This window comes from Bos grunniens, chromosome 15 (genome assembly GCF_055505025.1).
Source record: "Bos grunniens cultivar Pamir isolate PY7600 chromosome 15, Bosgru_T2T1.0, whole genome shotgun sequence".
In the NCBI taxonomy this organism is placed as follows: domain Eukaryota; kingdom Metazoa; phylum Chordata; class Mammalia; order Artiodactyla; family Bovidae; genus Bos; species Bos grunniens.
This window is the reverse complement of record NC_141179.1, coordinates 51,324,075-51,341,470: the sequence shown is the minus strand read 5'-3', so window position 1 is coordinate 51,341,470 and position 17,396 is coordinate 51,324,075. Positions and strand designations below refer to the sequence as shown.

General features: G+C 40.7%; 1 pseudogene; it reads left to right on the top strand.

Moving 5' to 3' along the window:
- Nucleotides 1–15,152: 15,152 nt before the first annotated feature.
- LOC147358172 (olfactory receptor 52B4-like) lies at nt 15,153–16,050 on the top strand (annotated as a pseudogene).
- The last annotated feature ends 1,346 nt before the right edge of the window (nt 16,051–17,396 follow it).

The window sequence follows — 17,396 nt, the reverse complement described above, 5'->3', positions numbered from 1 at the left end:
ATGGAGGAGCCTGGTAGGCTGCAGTCCATGGGATGGCGAAGAGTCGGACATGACTGAGCGACTTCACTTTCACTTTTCACTTTGATGCATTGGAGAAGGAAATGACAATCCACTCCAGTATTCTTGCCTGGAGAATCCCAGGGATAGAGGAGCCTGGTGGGCTGCCGTCTATGGGGTCTCACAGAGTCGGACACGACTGAAGTGACTTAGCAGCAGCAGCAGAGAGCTGCTGGTGGCATTCTCTCTTTTTTTTTTTTTAATTTTATTATTTTTTTATTTTTATTTTTTTCTAATTTTATTTTATTTTTAAACTTTACATAATTGTATTAGTTTTGCCAAATATCAAAATGAATCCGCCACAGGTATACATGTGTTCCCCATCCTGAACCCTCCTCTCTCCTCCCTCCCCATACCATCCCTCTGGGTCGTCCCAGTGCACTAGCCCCAAGCATCCAGTATCGTGCATCAAACCTGGACTGGCAACTCGTTTCTTACATGATATTTTACATGTTTCAATGCCATTCTCCCAAATCTTCCCACCCTCTCCCTCTCCCACAGAGTCCATAAGACTGTTCTATACATCAGTGTCTCTTTTGCTGTCTCGTACACTGGGTTATTGTTACCATAGGTCTCACTTGTGGTGTGTGGGATCCCAGGATGCCGAGTTGTGATCTCCATTATTGGATGTTCCTTTTACCAGTATCTTAGGATGCTTCTGGTCCGAGGTCAGGAGCAGTGGCCAAGAGGAGCTACCCTGAGTCCGAGGTAAGGGGCAGCGGCCGAGAGTGCCAGGCTGTGAGAGCACAGGAGCAGTTGAGAGGAGCTACCCCACACCCGAGGCCAGGGGCAGTGGCCACAAGGAGCTACTTCACACTGGAGGCCAGGGGCGGCGGCCAGGAGGAGCAACTCCACCTCCGAAGAGCAGTGGCTGCATGGGCACAGGAGGGCCTAGAGGAGCTACTCCACATTCAAGGTCAGGAGGGGAGGGGGTGAGGTGATAACCCTCGTCATGGTAAGGAGCAGTGGCTGCGCTTTGCTGGAGCAGCTGTGAAGAGATACACCACCTCCAAGGTAAGAGAAACCCAAGTAAGATGGTAGGTGTTGAAAGAGGGCATCAGAGGGCAGACACACTGAAACCATAATTACAGAAAACTAGTCAATCTAATCACACTAGGACCACAGCCTTGTCTAATTCAATGAAACTAAGCCATGCCCGTGGGGCCACCCAAGATGGGCGGGTCATGGTGGAGAGGTCGGACAGAATGTGGTCCACTGGAGAAGGGAATGGCAAACCACTTCAGTATTCTTTCCCTGAGAACCCCATGAACAGTATGAAAAGGCAAAATGATAGGATACTGAAAGAGGAATTCCCCAGGTCAGTAGGTGCCCAATATGCTCCTGGAGATCAGTGGAGAAATAACTCCAGAAAGAATAAAGGGATGGAGCCAAAGCAAAAACAATACCCAGCTGTGGATGTGATTGGTGATAGAAGCAAGGTCCGATGCTATAAAGAGCAATATTGCAGAGGAACCTGGAATGTCAGGTCCATGAATCAAGGCAAATTGGAAGTGGTCAAACAGGAGATGGCAAGAGTGAATGTCGACATTCTAGGAATCAGCGAACTAAAATGGACTGGAATGGGTGAATTTAACTCAGATGACCATTATATCTACTACTGCAGGCAGGAATCCCTTAGAAGAAATGGAGTAACCATCATGGTCAACAAAAGAGTCTGAAATACAGTACTTGGATGCAATCTCAAAAATGACAGGATGATCTCTGTTCGTTTCCAAGGCAAACCACTCAATATCACAGTAATCCAAGTCTATGCCCCAACCAGTAACACTGAAGAAGCTGAAGTTGAATGGTTCTATGAAGACCTACAAGACCTTTTAGAACTAACACCCCCAAAAGATGTCCTTTTCATTATAGGGAACTGGAATGCAAAAGTAGGAAGTCAAGAAACACCTGGAGTAACAGGTAAATTTGGCCTTGGAATACGGAATTAAGCAGGGTAAAGACTAATAGAATTTTGCCAAGAGAATGCACTAGTCATAGCAAACACCCTCTTCCAACAGCACAAGAGAAGACTCTACACATGGACATCACCAGATGGTCAACACCAAAATCAGGTTGATTATATTCTTTGCAGGCAAAGATGGAGAAGCTCTATACAGTCAGCAAAAATAAGATCAGGAGCTGACTGTGGCTCAGATCATGAGCTCCTTATTGCCAAATTCAGACTTGAACGTGAACGTAAAGTCGCTCAGTCGTGTCTGACTCTTTGCGACCGCATGGACTGTAGCCTACCAGGCTCCTCTGTCCATGGGATTTTCCAGGCAATAGTACTGGAGTGGATTGCCATTTCCTTCTCCAAGGGATCTTCCCAACCCAGGGATCGAATCCGGGTCTCTCACATTGTAGACAGACGCTTTACCATCTGAGAAGAAAGTAGGGAAGACCACTAGAGCATTCAGGTATGACCTAAATCAAATCCCTTATGATTATACAGTGGAAGTCAGAAATAGATTTAAGGGACTAGATCTGATAGACAGACTGCCTGATGAACTACGGACTGAGGTTCGTGACATTGTACAAGAGACAGGGATCAAGACCATCCCCATGGAAAAGAAATGCAAAGAAGCAAAATGGCTGTCTGGGGAGGCCTTACAAATAGCTGTGAAAAGAAGAGAAGTGAAAAGCAAAGGAGAAAAGGAAAGATATAAGCATCTGAATGCAGAGTTCCAAAGAATAGAAAGAAGAGATAAGAAAGCCTACCTCAGCGATCAATGCAAAGAAATAGGGGGAAACAACAGAATGGGAAAGACTAGAGATCTCCTCAAGAAAATTAGAGATACCAAGGGAACATTTCATGCAAAGATGGGCTCGATAAAGGACAGAAACGGTATGGACCTAACAGAAGCAGAAGATATTAAGAAGAGATGGCAAGAATACACAGAAGAACTGTACAAAAATGATCTTCACGACCAAGATAATCACGATGGTGTGTAGAGTCAGACATCTTGGAATGAGAAGTCAAGTGGGCCTTTGCCAGGGTCCAGCCCTGGCTGATCCAGGGTATTCAAAGGAGAGATGGCGTAGGTGACCTATTTACTTAAATATTTAATCAAAGATATAAAAAGTAATAGAATGAGGATAGCTCAGTGAGGAAATTCAGTGGAGAAAAGAGGCTGAAATAAGGATAGCTCAGTAGGAAATTTCAGTGAAGAAAAGAGGCTGAATAATTCAGCCAGAAGGTAAGAGAAAGAACAACATGGGGAGACCAAGTTTCAGTGAACAAGGCCTGCACTTTATTTTCCAAAGTAGTTTTTATACCTTAAGTTATGCATAGAGGATAATGGGGGAAGGGGTAGAGTCATGCAGCAAGCCAGGCTTTCTTCCTGCAAACTTATCATATGCAAAAGCTTAGGTGATTTGCATCATCTTCTGGCCCGGAGGCCTGTTAACATTTTAAGACCCTTTCTTCAGAAAACTTATTTTTCTCTAAAGGTAATAAGTCAAGCGCCACCCTCCAAAAGCATTAGATAAAGTTGCATTCCTACAGAGCAAAGGTGTGGTGGGCTATAACAAGAAAAAGAATTAACTCAAGGGTCCCAGGTTACAAACATTAAAGCTACTATTTACACCAATTATATTAATCAATACACTGCCAAGGACACAGCAAGTAAGGGATATGGAGACTTAGCAGCAAACATTGGCCCAATAAGTGAAAATCCCTTCACCAATACAATTTCTAATCAATCTTTTAACTGCTCAAAGGAATCTGTGTTTAGACAGTTTAGAACATCTCATGCCTCTCACAGTTGGGAGGCTCTGAGCAATCACATGTGGCCGGAAAAACCTATTCAGGCAGGCTAGAGGACTTCCAAAGGAATTTGTAGGTTGAAACACTGTCACACCCAGGAATTATTAACTGGAGCTGTAAGCTCTTTTTTCAGAGAGAGGTAGTGGGGGACAGCCCTCCGTAAAGTCAGAGGTGTAGGTGAAAGCACAAAGCAGAAAGTAGGCAGACTCTGGTTTTGGGGGTAGATGCTCGAGAATTTCCAGGGAGACTCCTGAGGCTTGATCCCGCCTTTGCGTATGCAAAGCCTCCTTCCTCATGACCTTTGCCATGGGCAGAGCTCGCTCCCCGCAGGCCTTAGAAAGCATCACTACGAAGAAAGCTAGTGGAGGTGATGGAATTCCAGTGGAGCTATTTCAAATCCTGAAAGATGATGCTGTGAAAGTGCTGCACGCAATATGCCAGCAAATTTGGAAAACTCATCAGTGGCCACAGGACTGGAAAAGGTCCGTTTTCATTCCAATCCCAAAGAAAGGCAATTCCAAAGAATGCTCAAACTACTGCACAATTGCACTCATCTCACCCGCTAGTAAAGTAGTGCTCAAAATTCTCCAAGCCAGGCTTCAGCAATACGTGAACCGTGAACTTCCAGATGTTCAAGCTGGTTTTAGAAAAGGCAGAGGAACCAGAGATCAAATTGCCAACATCTGCTGGATCATGGAAAAAGCAAGAGATTTCCAGAAAAACATCTACTCCTGCTTTATTGACTATGCCAAAGCCTTTGTGTGGATCACAATAAATTGTGGGAAATTCTGAAAGAGATGGGAATGCCAGACCACCTGACCTGCCTCTTGAGAAACCTATATGCAGGTCAGGAAGCAACAGTTAGAACTGGACATGGAACAACAGACTGGTTCCAAATAGGGAAAGGAGTACATCAAGGCTGTATATTGTCACCCTGCTTATTTAACTTCTGTGCAGAGTACATCATGAGAAACGCTGGGCTGGAAGAAGCACAAATTGGAATCAAGATTGCTGGGAGACATATCAATAACCTCAGATGTGCAGATGACACCACCCTTATGGCAGAAAGTGAAGAGGAACTGAAAAATCTCTTGATGAAAGTGAAGGAGGAGAGTGAAAAAGTTGGCGTAAAGCTCAACATTCAGAAAACGAAGATCATGGCATCTGGTCCCATCACTTTATGTGAAATAGATGGGGAAACGGTGGAAACAGTGTCAGACTTTGTCTTTTTGGGCTCCATAATCACTGCAGATGGTGACTGAAGCCATGAAATTAAAAGATGCTTACTCCTTGGAAGAAAAGTTATGACCAACCTAGATAGCATATTGAAAAGCAGAGACATTACTTTGCCAACAAAGGTCCGTTTAGTGAAGGCTATGTTTTTTCCAGTGGTCATGTATGGATGTGAGAGTTGGACTGTGAAGATATCTGAGTTCTGAAGAATTGATGCTTTTGAACTGTGGTGTTGGAGAAGACTCTTGAGAGTCCCATGGACTGCAAGGAGATCCAACCAGTCCATTCTAAAGGAGTTCAGCCTGGGTGTTCTTTGGAAGAATGATGCTAAAGCTGAAACTCCAGTACTTTGGCCACCTCATGTGAAGAGTTGACTCATTGGAAAAGACTATGATGCTGGGAGGGATTGGGGGCAGGAGGAGAAGGGTATGACAGAGGATGAGATGGCTGGATGGCATCACCGACTCAATGGATGTGAGTTTGAGTGAACTCCGGGAGTTGGTGATGGACAGGGAGGCCTGGCGTGCTGCGATTCCTGTGGTCAAAAAGAGTTGGACACGACTGAGTGACTGAACTGAACTGAACTGAGGATGCTTCTCCTTGTGGAAAGGTCTTTCTAGCTTCAGCTCCACCAAAAGCAGCCGGAGTTTGGACCAGAAGACTGCTACATTCTCTGTGGCCCTCCAGGTGTGCTGTTAAAAGATATCAAGGTGTGGGGAGGATTGGGCTAGATCAGGTGTTAGTTAAATACTGTGGGAGGATACTTCCCATGTGGCATGAACACCACTGCTATTGGTCATTTTGATAAAGGGAGTGGAAGTTATGTTTGTAAGTTGCAATGGTAACTAACAATATCTTTCTGTCTAATTATGAGGAATGGGAAATAAAGATTTAGATGCGTTACTGAAAATATAGTGGTTTCTTGAGTAGACAAACCTAGTACCAGTTAAGACACAGAGGCAAATGGAATATTCAGAGATTGCTGAGATGAAATGGCAGCATTTGGGTGCAAATTGCAGAAAGATATGAATGTACATGTAACTTGGAAGGTTAGGTGTGCCAGTGATGGCTTTGTGACTGGGACTGGGCACATGGACATTGCTGCAGGTGTGTTTGACCAAGTTTTATTTCTTGGCCTGGGTGATGTTTGCCTTATAATTGAGGGAGTAGCATTGACATTTATACACACTGTGCTGTGCTTTCTCATTCAGTCGTGTCCAACTCTTTGTGACCCCATGAACTGTAACCTCTCAGGCTCCTCTGTCCATGGGGATTCTCCAGACAAGAATACTGAAGTGGATTGCCGTGCCCTCCTCCAGGGGATCTTCCCAACCCAGGGGTCAAATCCAGGTCTCCTGCATTGCAGGTGGATTCTTTACCATCTGAGCCACCAGGGAAGTCCTATAATATACACTATCATGTGTAAAATAGCTAATGGGAAGCTGCTGTATAGCACAGGGAGCTCATGAGTGCCCTGGGATGACCCAGAGGGTAGGATGAGGGGTGGAAGGGAAGCTCAAGAGGGAGGGGATATATGTATACATACAGCTTATTCATGCTGTTGTAAAGTAGAGACTAACACAACATTGTAAAGTGATTATCATCCAATTACAAAGTTGAAAAAAAAAGAGAAAGGAATTTGTTAAGCCATTCGTTTTGTTTTCTATATTTGTGCATGTTTACAGTAACAGTTTAAAAAATCCAAAAGTGACAGAAATACTTTATAGTCCAAGGGCCAACAGCCTAACAATAGTAGTGTGTCAGTAGCTTCATTTGTTGGAGAAGGAAATGGCAACCCACTCCAGTGTTCATGCCTGGAGAATCCCAGGGACGGGGGAGCCTGGTGGGCTGCCATCTATGGGGTCGTATAGAGTTGGACATGACTGAAGTGACTTAGCAGCAGCAGCAGCTTCATTTGTAAGTATTTATTTCAAATCCTTCACTTCCCAAGTACAATCTACCCTGATATTGTTTTTTGAGTATATATTCACATTCTGACTGTTGTTCCTGCTTTCAGTTCAGTTCAGTTCAATTCAGTAGCTCAGTCGTGTCCGACTCTTTGCAACCCCATGAATTGCAGCATGCCAGGCCTCCCTGTCCATCACCAACTCCCGGAGTTCACTCAGACTCACGTCCATCGAGTCAGTGATGCCATCCAGCAATCTCATCCTCTGTCGTCCCCTTCTCCTCCTGTCCCCAATCCTTCCCAGCATCAGAGTCTTTTCCAATGAGTCAACTCTTTGCATGAGGTGGCCAAAGTACTGGAGTTTCAGCTTTAGCATCATTCCTTCCAAAGAAATCCCAGGGCTGATCTTCAGAATGGACTGGTTGGATCTCCTTGCAGTCCAAGGGACTCTCAAGAGTCTTCTCCAACACCACAGTTCAAAAGCATCAATTCTTCGGTGCTCGGCCTTCTTCACAGTCCAACTCTCACATCCATACACGACCACAGGAAAAACCATAGCCTTGACTAGATGGACCTTTGTAAATCCTTTAGGCAGAGGATAATACTTCCACCTCATTCCATTGGCTAAAGCGAGTCATGAGGCCATCACAGGTGTAACAGAGTGGGTGGCTCAGACTGTAAAGAATCTGCCTGTAATTTGGGAAACACAGGTTAGATCCCTGGGTTGGGAAGATCCCCTGGATAAGGGAATGGCAACCCACTCCAGTATTCTTGCCTGGAGAATTCCATGAACAGAGGAACCTAGTGGGCTACAGTCCATGGGGTTACAAAGAGTCAGACACGACTGAGCAAATTTCACTCACTTTCACTCACTCACTCCATGATGGAAGAATTGGCTTGTAAAGACAGCAGAGGGAAGAATTATTGGCATCCATTTGTGCAGATCATCAGCCACACTTGACACACTATCAGACTGACAAATGTTCTAAGACTTGAGATGATAGTCTACAGGCAAATTTGTGAGGACAGAGTTACTTTCATATGGCTGTTAGTATTCAAAGGTAGTATAATGTGTTCAACAGGACTCTTTCTATATAGGACAAAACTACAAATGCATTTATCCCTTGACCTAGGTAACCCTACTTGCAGAAATAGACCATAGATCTTTCAGTAGAATTATCCAATTTGAGAAGACAGGAAAAATACAGAAAAATAAAAAGACTTTCAAATGGTGATGCAACAATGTCAAAAGGTCTAACATATGTGTTGTTGTTGGGATTTCCAACTGAAATGAGAAGAGAGAAAAAGGTTTTGTAAGAAATAATTCCCGAATATATCCAAATGAGGTAAAACCAATCAATTTCCATATTCAAAAATCTCAGTGAATTTCAAGGACACTAAAAACTAACAAGCTCTGTGTAAGTATAATATCATATAAGAAACAAATTGCCAGTCCAGGTTCGATGCAGGATACAGGAGGCTTGGGGCTGGTGCACTGGGATGACCTGGAGGGATGGTATGGGGAGGGAGGTGGGAGGGGGGTTCAGGATGGGAACATGTGTACACCCATGGCAGATGCATGTTGAAGTATGGCAAAACCATACAATATTGTAAAGTAAAAAAAAAAAAAAAAGAAAATTGTGAAAAAGTGAAGAATCTTGACTGCAAAGGAGTTAATTAGGCAAATGAAATAGAAACATGTCTAAGGCAATCAAGACTCCCATGTATCCTATTAACCGCTAGGTTAGTACATTTATGGACTCTTAGATACAGAGATAAACATCAGTATTTGTGACTCTGGGATTTGAAACTCATGTGAATTTCATTAATCCTTTCCACGAAGAATGAAATTTTAAAAACCATGAGCCCATTTTAATTATAGGTATTTATATTCCTGTTGTAGGAAGCTTGGTTCACATGGTGAATGATTTTTGTATCAGATATCTAGAGATAAGCAAGAGAGAAAGGAACCAGAAGAAGTGGGGAAGAACTGAATCAGCACATTTGGAAAGAGGGCGAGGCTGGTGGAGACAGTTCTTTCCCTGGAGCCCTGGTGGGAGTGCTTCCCTCAAGAGTCCAAATTCTACTATGCAGCAAGGTAAATTTCATCTCCAATTGAATGTCTGTTCCTGAAGACTCAGTCTAAGGCCAGTGAGTGAATTAGATAGCAACAGACAGGAGTGGTTTAAGAACCAAGGTAAGGGCTGAGTGAAAAATCTAGCTTAAAACTCAACATTCAGAAAACTAAGATCATGGTATCTGGTTCATGGCAAATAGATGAGGAAACAATGGAAACAGTGACAGACTTTATTTTCTTGGGCTCCAAAATCAGCAGATGGTTACTGCAGCCATGAAATTAAAAGATGCTTGCTCCTTGGAAGGAAAGTTATGACCAACATAGAGAGTGTATTAAAAATCCGAGACATTACTTTGCCGCCAAAGGTCCATATAGTCAAAGGTATGGTATTCCAGTAGTCATGTATGGATGTGAAAGTTGGGCCATAAGGAAGGCTGAGAACTGAAGAATTGATGATTTTGAGCTGTGGTATAGGAGAAGACTCTTGGACTTACAAGGAGATGAAAACAGTCAATCCTAAAGGAAATGGATCCTGACTATTCATTGGAGGAACTGATGCTGAAGCTGAAACTCCAATACTTTGACCACCTGATGCAAAGAGACGACTTATTACAAAAGACCCTGATGCTGGGAAATATTAAAGGCAAGAGGAGAAGGGGATGACAGAGGATGAGATGATTGGATGGCATCACCGACTCAATGGGCATGAGTTTGAGACAGGCTCTTGGCACATGGGCTTCAGTAGTTGCAGCAGGCAGGCTCAGTAGCTGTGGCTCTGGGGTTCTAGAGTTCAGGCTCAGTAGTTGTGGCACAGGACATTAGTTGCTCCCCGGCATGTGGGATCTTCCCAGACCAGGGATTGAAACTGTGTCTCCTGCATTGGCAGGTAGATTCTTAACCACTGGACCACCAAGGAAGTCCAAATCGAGTTATTTATAGCTGCAGGGGAGGGTGAGGTCTGGGAAGGGGGGCAGGAGTACATGGTCTGTCTGATGTTCCTGAAATTTTGTAAATAAAGAAACACCTTCCAAAAAATGACAGGTACCCTAATAATTCTACCAGGTTGGAGATACTGACTTAGCCTGCAGATAGGTCATGGCAAAAATGAGGAGTCCCAGGGATTACTAGAGTCTTTGCTCGGGTTCCCAAAGCAGGGGATGGAAAGAAGAGACTTTGAGGTTTTCTTAAGCAGGCTTTCTTAGCTTTCAGAGGAAAGCATGGGAGATGAGGCATTTGAAGGGGATTTCTAGGAGGAACCTAGGAGGAACATGTATTAAACCAAAGTTGTTCTATCAGAAGAGCAACCTGCCAAATAATGGGTTCCATGGCTTTGGTCTTTTCCTGAAGTTAAAAATAGAAACAGACACTTCCATTTTCCTCCCTTTTATCTGAACACATGACTGTCATTAGCACTATCATCTCCTGTGTTTCAAGCCCCTGTCTGTGTAGAAATGTGACTTTTTGGTTTCTTCCTCCTCACTGAGCAGCCTTATGCTCTAGAGAGTTTGCTGTGTCAAGGCCAGTGACGGGGCTCCCTTGACCAGTAAGTTAAGGGTAGAACAATTTCTTTCATTGCTGGGAGGATGGAAATAGGAGCTGAATTTTCTCACTTCAAAATAAAAGCAGAGGTAGCAAGAGAGGTAAGCTGGGATGGAAGATACAGTGTTCCTGAGCCTAAGATATAACAGTACTGAGATAGATATCCTAAGATAGACTCTCTTCAGAGAGAATCAACTTTTATCTCCAATTTTCTAAAATCACCAACTTAAAATTTTCTTCTCTGTAAACCCGAAGTCTCTAGGATTCTGGACGTTTCTCAAATTTCTCTGCATCCCCAGATTGTAATGTGGTGCTTAAAAGTAATTAATGTTTCAAATATACTTCTGAATGTCTGTGTTGGTCAATGAGGGAAAGTATACTAGCCAATACAGAATAAACTTTCTACTTCTAGAATAACCTTCTAAATATAATGGTTTTGCATGCCAGCAGTAATGCTTTTCTTTTACAATTTCAGTCATTTCTAAACTTTGTTCCCTAAGATGTGAGCAGGAGTGCCTCACTCTGAGCACACAGGCTTCATCGATGACACTAGAAATAAACTCTTACATGTATGGTCATCTACAGTCAATGGGGAAAAATAGACTCTATGATAAATGGTATTAGGAAAACTGGATAATTAGGAGGAAAAAATGAAATTGTACTCTTATCTTACATCACTCAAAAAAAAAAAAAAATCCCCTCAAAATGGATTAAAGACATTAACATCAAACCCAAACCATAAAACTCCTAAAAAAGAACAGAGAAACAGCTCCTTGAGTTGGTCATGGCAATGAGTTTTAATGTATGGCACTAAAAACACAAATAACAAAAGCAAAAATCAAAAGTGAGACTACATCAACTCAAATGCTCTGCACAGAAGAAACACCTAACAAAATGAGAATAAAAATCCAAGTATGGAATGAGAGAAAATATTTTGTAGAACATATCTTGGAAGAGGTTATTATCCAAAATATGTAGGGAACTCGTCCAACTGAATAGCAAAAAATTACAAACCACCTGATTTAAAAATGGGCTCATGGGCTGAATATACATTTTTCAAAAGAAGACATACAAATGGCCAACAGGTCCATGTAAAGGTTCTCAGTGTTACTAATCATCAATGAATCAAAATAAAAATGACATTTATGTGTCACTTCTCACTTGCTTAAATGGCTATTTAATAAAAAAGAAAGGTCAAACCTTGGTGAGGATGAGGGTAAAAGTGAAACATTGTGCACTACTGTTGGAAATGTAAGTTGGTTCAGTCACTGTGGAAAATAGTATGGATGATCCTTGAAAAATTAAAAATAAAACTACTAGATGATCTAGCAGACCTATTTCTGGATGTCTAGCCAAAATAATTGAAATCAGGATCTTAAAGAGATATCTGTACTGTCATGTTCATTGCAGCATTATCCACAATAGCCATATATGGAAATAACATAAGTGTCCATGTATCATGAATGGATAAGGGGGATGTGGTACACACACACACACACATGAGGGAATATTATTCATTCATGAGAAAGAAGAAAATTTCTCCATTTGTAAAAACACGAAGGGATCTCAAGGACACCATGCTAAGTGGAATAAGCCAGTCAGAGGAGGACTAATACTGCATGATTCCGCTTATATGAGGTGTCTAAATAGTCAAACTCATAGAAACAGAAAGTAGAATCGTGGTTGCCAGGCACTGGGGAGAAGGGAATTGGGAATTGCTGTTCAGTGGGGTATAGTTCCAGTCATACAAGATGAAAAAGTTCTAAGAGATCTCCTGAACAACATTGTACTTAGAGTTAATGACACTGTACTGTGCATTTAAAATTCTGCTAAGAAGTAGATCTCATTTTTTTTTTTTAACCACAATGAAGAAAAATCCATCTATATGTTGTCTACAAGAAACCTATCTTAACTGTAAAAGAATCGGATGAGCTAAAAATAATATGATAGAGTAAGATATACCTTGCAAACACTAAAGAAAAGAAAGCTGAGGTAGCTCTGTTTGCTTGAGACAAAGCGCACTTCAGAATAATGAAGATTATCGGGAATAAAGAAGTGCATTATATAATGACAGAATGGTCGATTCTTCAAGAAGACATAACAATTGAAACATATATGTCCTTGACAACAAAAGGTCAAAATACGTGAGCCAAAACCAGATAAAACTGTATGAAGAAAGAGACAAATCCACTATTATAGTTGGAGGCATTATCACCTTTCTTTGACTAATTGATAGACCAGTCTGTCCGAAAATCCATGAACATTTAGTTGTCAGGACAAAACTATGAACTGACTTGATCTAGTAGACATTTGTGGAACGGTCTTTTCAATCATAGCAGAACAAAGATTATTTTCAAGCTCACATAGAATATTTGACAGGCTAGACATCATTCTGGGCCATAAAGCACACCTTAACGTATTTTAAAAATGTCAATCTTTTAAAGTATATTCTTAGACCAGAAATCAATAATAGAAAGTTAGCTTGAAAATCTCTTAATACTTAAGAGATTAAATGAAATATTAATATTTTGAAATAACATGTGGGTTAAAAAATTCCTGAGAGTATTTTTCATAGAGGAGAGATTCTTGAGAATAGAAAGTATATATTCAATTTGTTCCCTACCAGGTCATATATATATGAAGGTTAATAAAATACACATCATAGATATTAGAATCATTTATGTGTTTTATTCCACTGAAAACAATTAGATGAAAATTTGTTAAATTAAGACATCAGTATGAATTAAAATTTTGCTCAAGGTTTTATCTAGCAGAGCTATTTCTATAAAGTTTATTTCAGCAAAATTAATGATTTTTATTTCTCCTATGGCTGGAAGTACATGATCACAATGCTCAGAGCAATGTCTGGCTGTCAAAAACAATTAAACTTGGGTAAAAGACTGGGTTGAGAAGTTGGAGATTAGTGACATTGTCCTTACCCAATCAGTAAGAGCCCCAGAAATAAACCTGCAGTTCAACAAAGTCAAGTTTTATTTTACACATTTCAGTAAGGGACACTGAACAGTATAGGGGTGTCTGACCAAACAAATAAAAAAGGTACAGTTATGTGATTTAGAATTGGTTTATTAAAAAGCTGTGTGTAGTTATAACAAAACACAAATTTTTTTGAAGGTGATATTAATTTCATCCTCTGTCTTGAGAAACAATAATGTATAAGAGTATTTGTATAATTTGTTGAATATAAAGTTATTTTTAAGTTAAAAAGTTTATGTATGCATTCACGGTGAGCAGGTAAAACTACTTTAAAAGAATACACAAAAAGCATTAGCATTTTTTCCCCTCAACACTCATAAATGTGAATTTTTGGTGAATAAGCAGTAAATGGAACGATAATCTAGGCTGGCAAATGAAATTAAATACATTACAAAGGTCAAGAGTCACAAGGTTTCTACAAATTGTGCATGGACATTTTCATATTCTCAGGAAAAAATGAAGACTTATGATATATAACTCCATAATATGGATCTTATGACAACTCTAGGGATAAATATAATTCAAATCATCCTTATATGAAGGACAAAAATTTGAAAATCATCTTTACATAATAATTATAGGCATTAATATAGCAGATTGAAAATAACTTTAATTTTCATTAATTTAACTCAATATTTAATGACATTGTAAGTACAAAGTTGGTTTTGCCGGAGACCTGGGTTTGATCCTTGGGTTGGGAAGATCCCCTGGAGAAGGGAAAGGCTACTTACTCTGGTATTCTGGCCTGGAGAATTCCAAGGACAGTATAATTCGTGGGGTCACAAAGAGTAAGACATGACAGAGAGACTTTCACTTTCACTTTCCTTTCACAGCTGATTAACAATGTGATAGTTCCCTTTCTCCCTGGCAACCGTAAATTCATTCTGTAATCTGGGAATCTGTTTCTGTTCTGTAAATAAGTTCATTTGTATCATTTCTTTTAAGATTATGCATATACAGGATACCATGTTTTATTTTTCCTTCTCTGTCCAACTTACTTCACTTAGTATGACAATCCAATCCATCCATGTGCTGTAAGTGGCATTATTTCATTCTTTTAAATAGCTGAGTAATATTCCATTGCATATATGTACAATATCTTCTTTATCCATTCCTCTATTGATGGACATTTAGGTTGCTTCCATGTTTTGGCTATTGTAAACAGTGCTGCAATGAATATTGGAGTGCATGTATCCTTTCAGATGGTGTTTTTTCTCCAGATATATGCCCAGGAATAGGATTGCAGGGTTATGTGATAGCTTTATTTTTAGCTTTTGGAAGGAATATCCATTCTGTTCTCCATAGCAGTTGCACAAACTTACATTCGCACCAGCAGTGTAGAAGAGTTCTCATCTCTCCATACTCTGGAGATGGGAATAACTTTTAGTTAGACTATCACTCACTGAGGCACAGAATATACCCTACTAGCTTTTCATGTTTCTTTTTTACATGTTCACAGATGAAATGTGTGATATATGTCAAAAGTCTTCGTGACTTCACAAAGAATATTCCAGGAAAATCTGAATTTTCATCCTGTCTGAGAGTTTGAGGTGATGTCTCTGGTAGTCTCCACATATATGCTTTCTTTAAACCACACTATTGTTAGCCACACAGCCTTTTGCTTGCTGGGCAACCCTGGCCTTGATGAGCAGCACATGTGGATCTCCAACCCCTTCTTCATTTTCTGTCATCACCCTGCTTGGGAACAGCCTACTGATTTTCATTATCTTCATGGAATGGCACCTCCATGACCCCATGTACCTCTTCCTCTGCATGCTGTCTGGAGCAGACATTGTCCTCTCCACATGCACAGTCCCTCAGGTCTTGGCTATCTTCTGGTTCGGTGTTGAGGAGAGCTCCCTTGATTGCTGCATCACCCAGCTTTTCTTCATCCATTTCACCTTCATTCTGAGTCAGGGATTTTTCTGGTGAAGGCATTTGACTGCTACATTGCCATATGCTACCCTGTGAGATATGCCACTATTCTTACACATACATTGATTGGGAAAATTGGTGTTATCATCTTTCTGAGAAGTTACTGTATGATTTTTTCCCAAGATATTTCTTTTGAAAAGATCGACTTCCTGTCAAAATAATGTCATCCCACACACCTGAATTGGCCAAATATGCTTGTAATGACATTAGAGTGAACATCTGGAATGGACTCTGTCATAATGTCAACAGTGGTCTTAGATGTACTATTAATTTTTTGTTTCCTACATTCTGATTCTCCATGCTTTCTTCCACATCCCTTCCCAAGATGTTTGTCACAAGGCTCTCAACATGTGTGGCTCCCATGTCTGCATCATCATTCTCTTTTATGGGCCTGGAATCTTCACAACCCTGACTCAGAGGTTTGGTCGGTACATTCCACCTCATATCCACATCTTGTTGACTAATGTCTACATTCTGGCTCCACTTATGCTGAACCCCATCATTAATGGGATCAAGACTAAGCAAATCTGGAGCAGGTGACTCACATATTTATTCCAAGGCAAAGATAACTTTGGAGGATGAACAGAATTTTCAGCTTTTGTAGGTATCCATGATGTGAGCTGTAGAATTGGTGGGTGGAAACCCTAGTGGTAAACTGGATACTAGGAAACAGTGAATTCTATTCCAGTGGAAGTTCTCCAAGAAGGTTCTGGGACTTACATCTTGTGCAGTCAGATCAACAGAGAAAGTAATACCATGTTTGACTGAGCATGCTATGTCTTATACAGAGCCTGTGAATTTCCAAAGCCATTTATCTTTCATGTCTCTGTCTTGACTTGGTAATAGATGAAATAAATACAGTGTTCTGGTTTTAAATTTGTTCAACTATTCCTCACTGAGTTTCTCACCCTTTGAGACATCTTGTGACATCCCTGGACAATCACATACAAAGGGTACCTTTGTCAGTTATGCAAGATGAATAACTTCTAGAGATATAATGGATAGCATTGTAATTATATTATATATTTGAAATTTTAAGTGGTTTGATCTTAAGTTTTCTCACCACATACAGACATAAATTGTAGTTAAGGGTATAGAATATGTTAATTGGCTTGATTTCTTAATCATGTCAAAATAAATGTATCAAAATAATACATTGTATGCCTTAGAAGTATTAACTTTATATTGGTAAATTATAGCTAAATGATGAAGGAACAAAAAGAGTTCCCCTAAACACAGCCACTAGATAGGTAAATAATTTGGTATTAAGATGATTAAAAATGAACATATCCATAAATATGTGCATACATATTTAGTTGTGTCTGGCATTTGCAATCCCACAGAGGAGCCTGCCAGGCTGCTGTTATCCATGAGATTCTCCAGGCAAGAATACTGGAGTGGGTTGCCATTTCCTTCTCCATGAGATTTTCCTGACCCAGGGGTTGAGCCTGCATCTTCTGCATTACCTGCTTTGACAGATGGGTTCTTTACCACTAAGCCACCTGGGAAGCCTGCTCATAAATATAGGCAGACATTTATGTAGTTGTACGTTTAGAAAAAGTGAAATATTAGTGAAAGCATTTTTGTGTGTGCCATTATCTAACTTGTCCATAACTTACATCTGTAAGTTGTGAATCCCAAGAGTAAGTGTTAATATCGGAAAAGAAAAGGAGAAATGCCTGTAGAGCACTGGTTGTGAACACAGGAAATGTGGTTCCTATTTTTAAGCAAGGAGAGTACACTGGTATGACACTGACTCTTGGGCAAGGGAAACCCATGACAGTCTATTGAGCTGCCTGATTGTAAACAACTCCTGAATCTAGGAACTACAACATGCATTATTCCCGGTTCCTTCTTCAGCAGCATGTTATATTAGAAGATAGAAT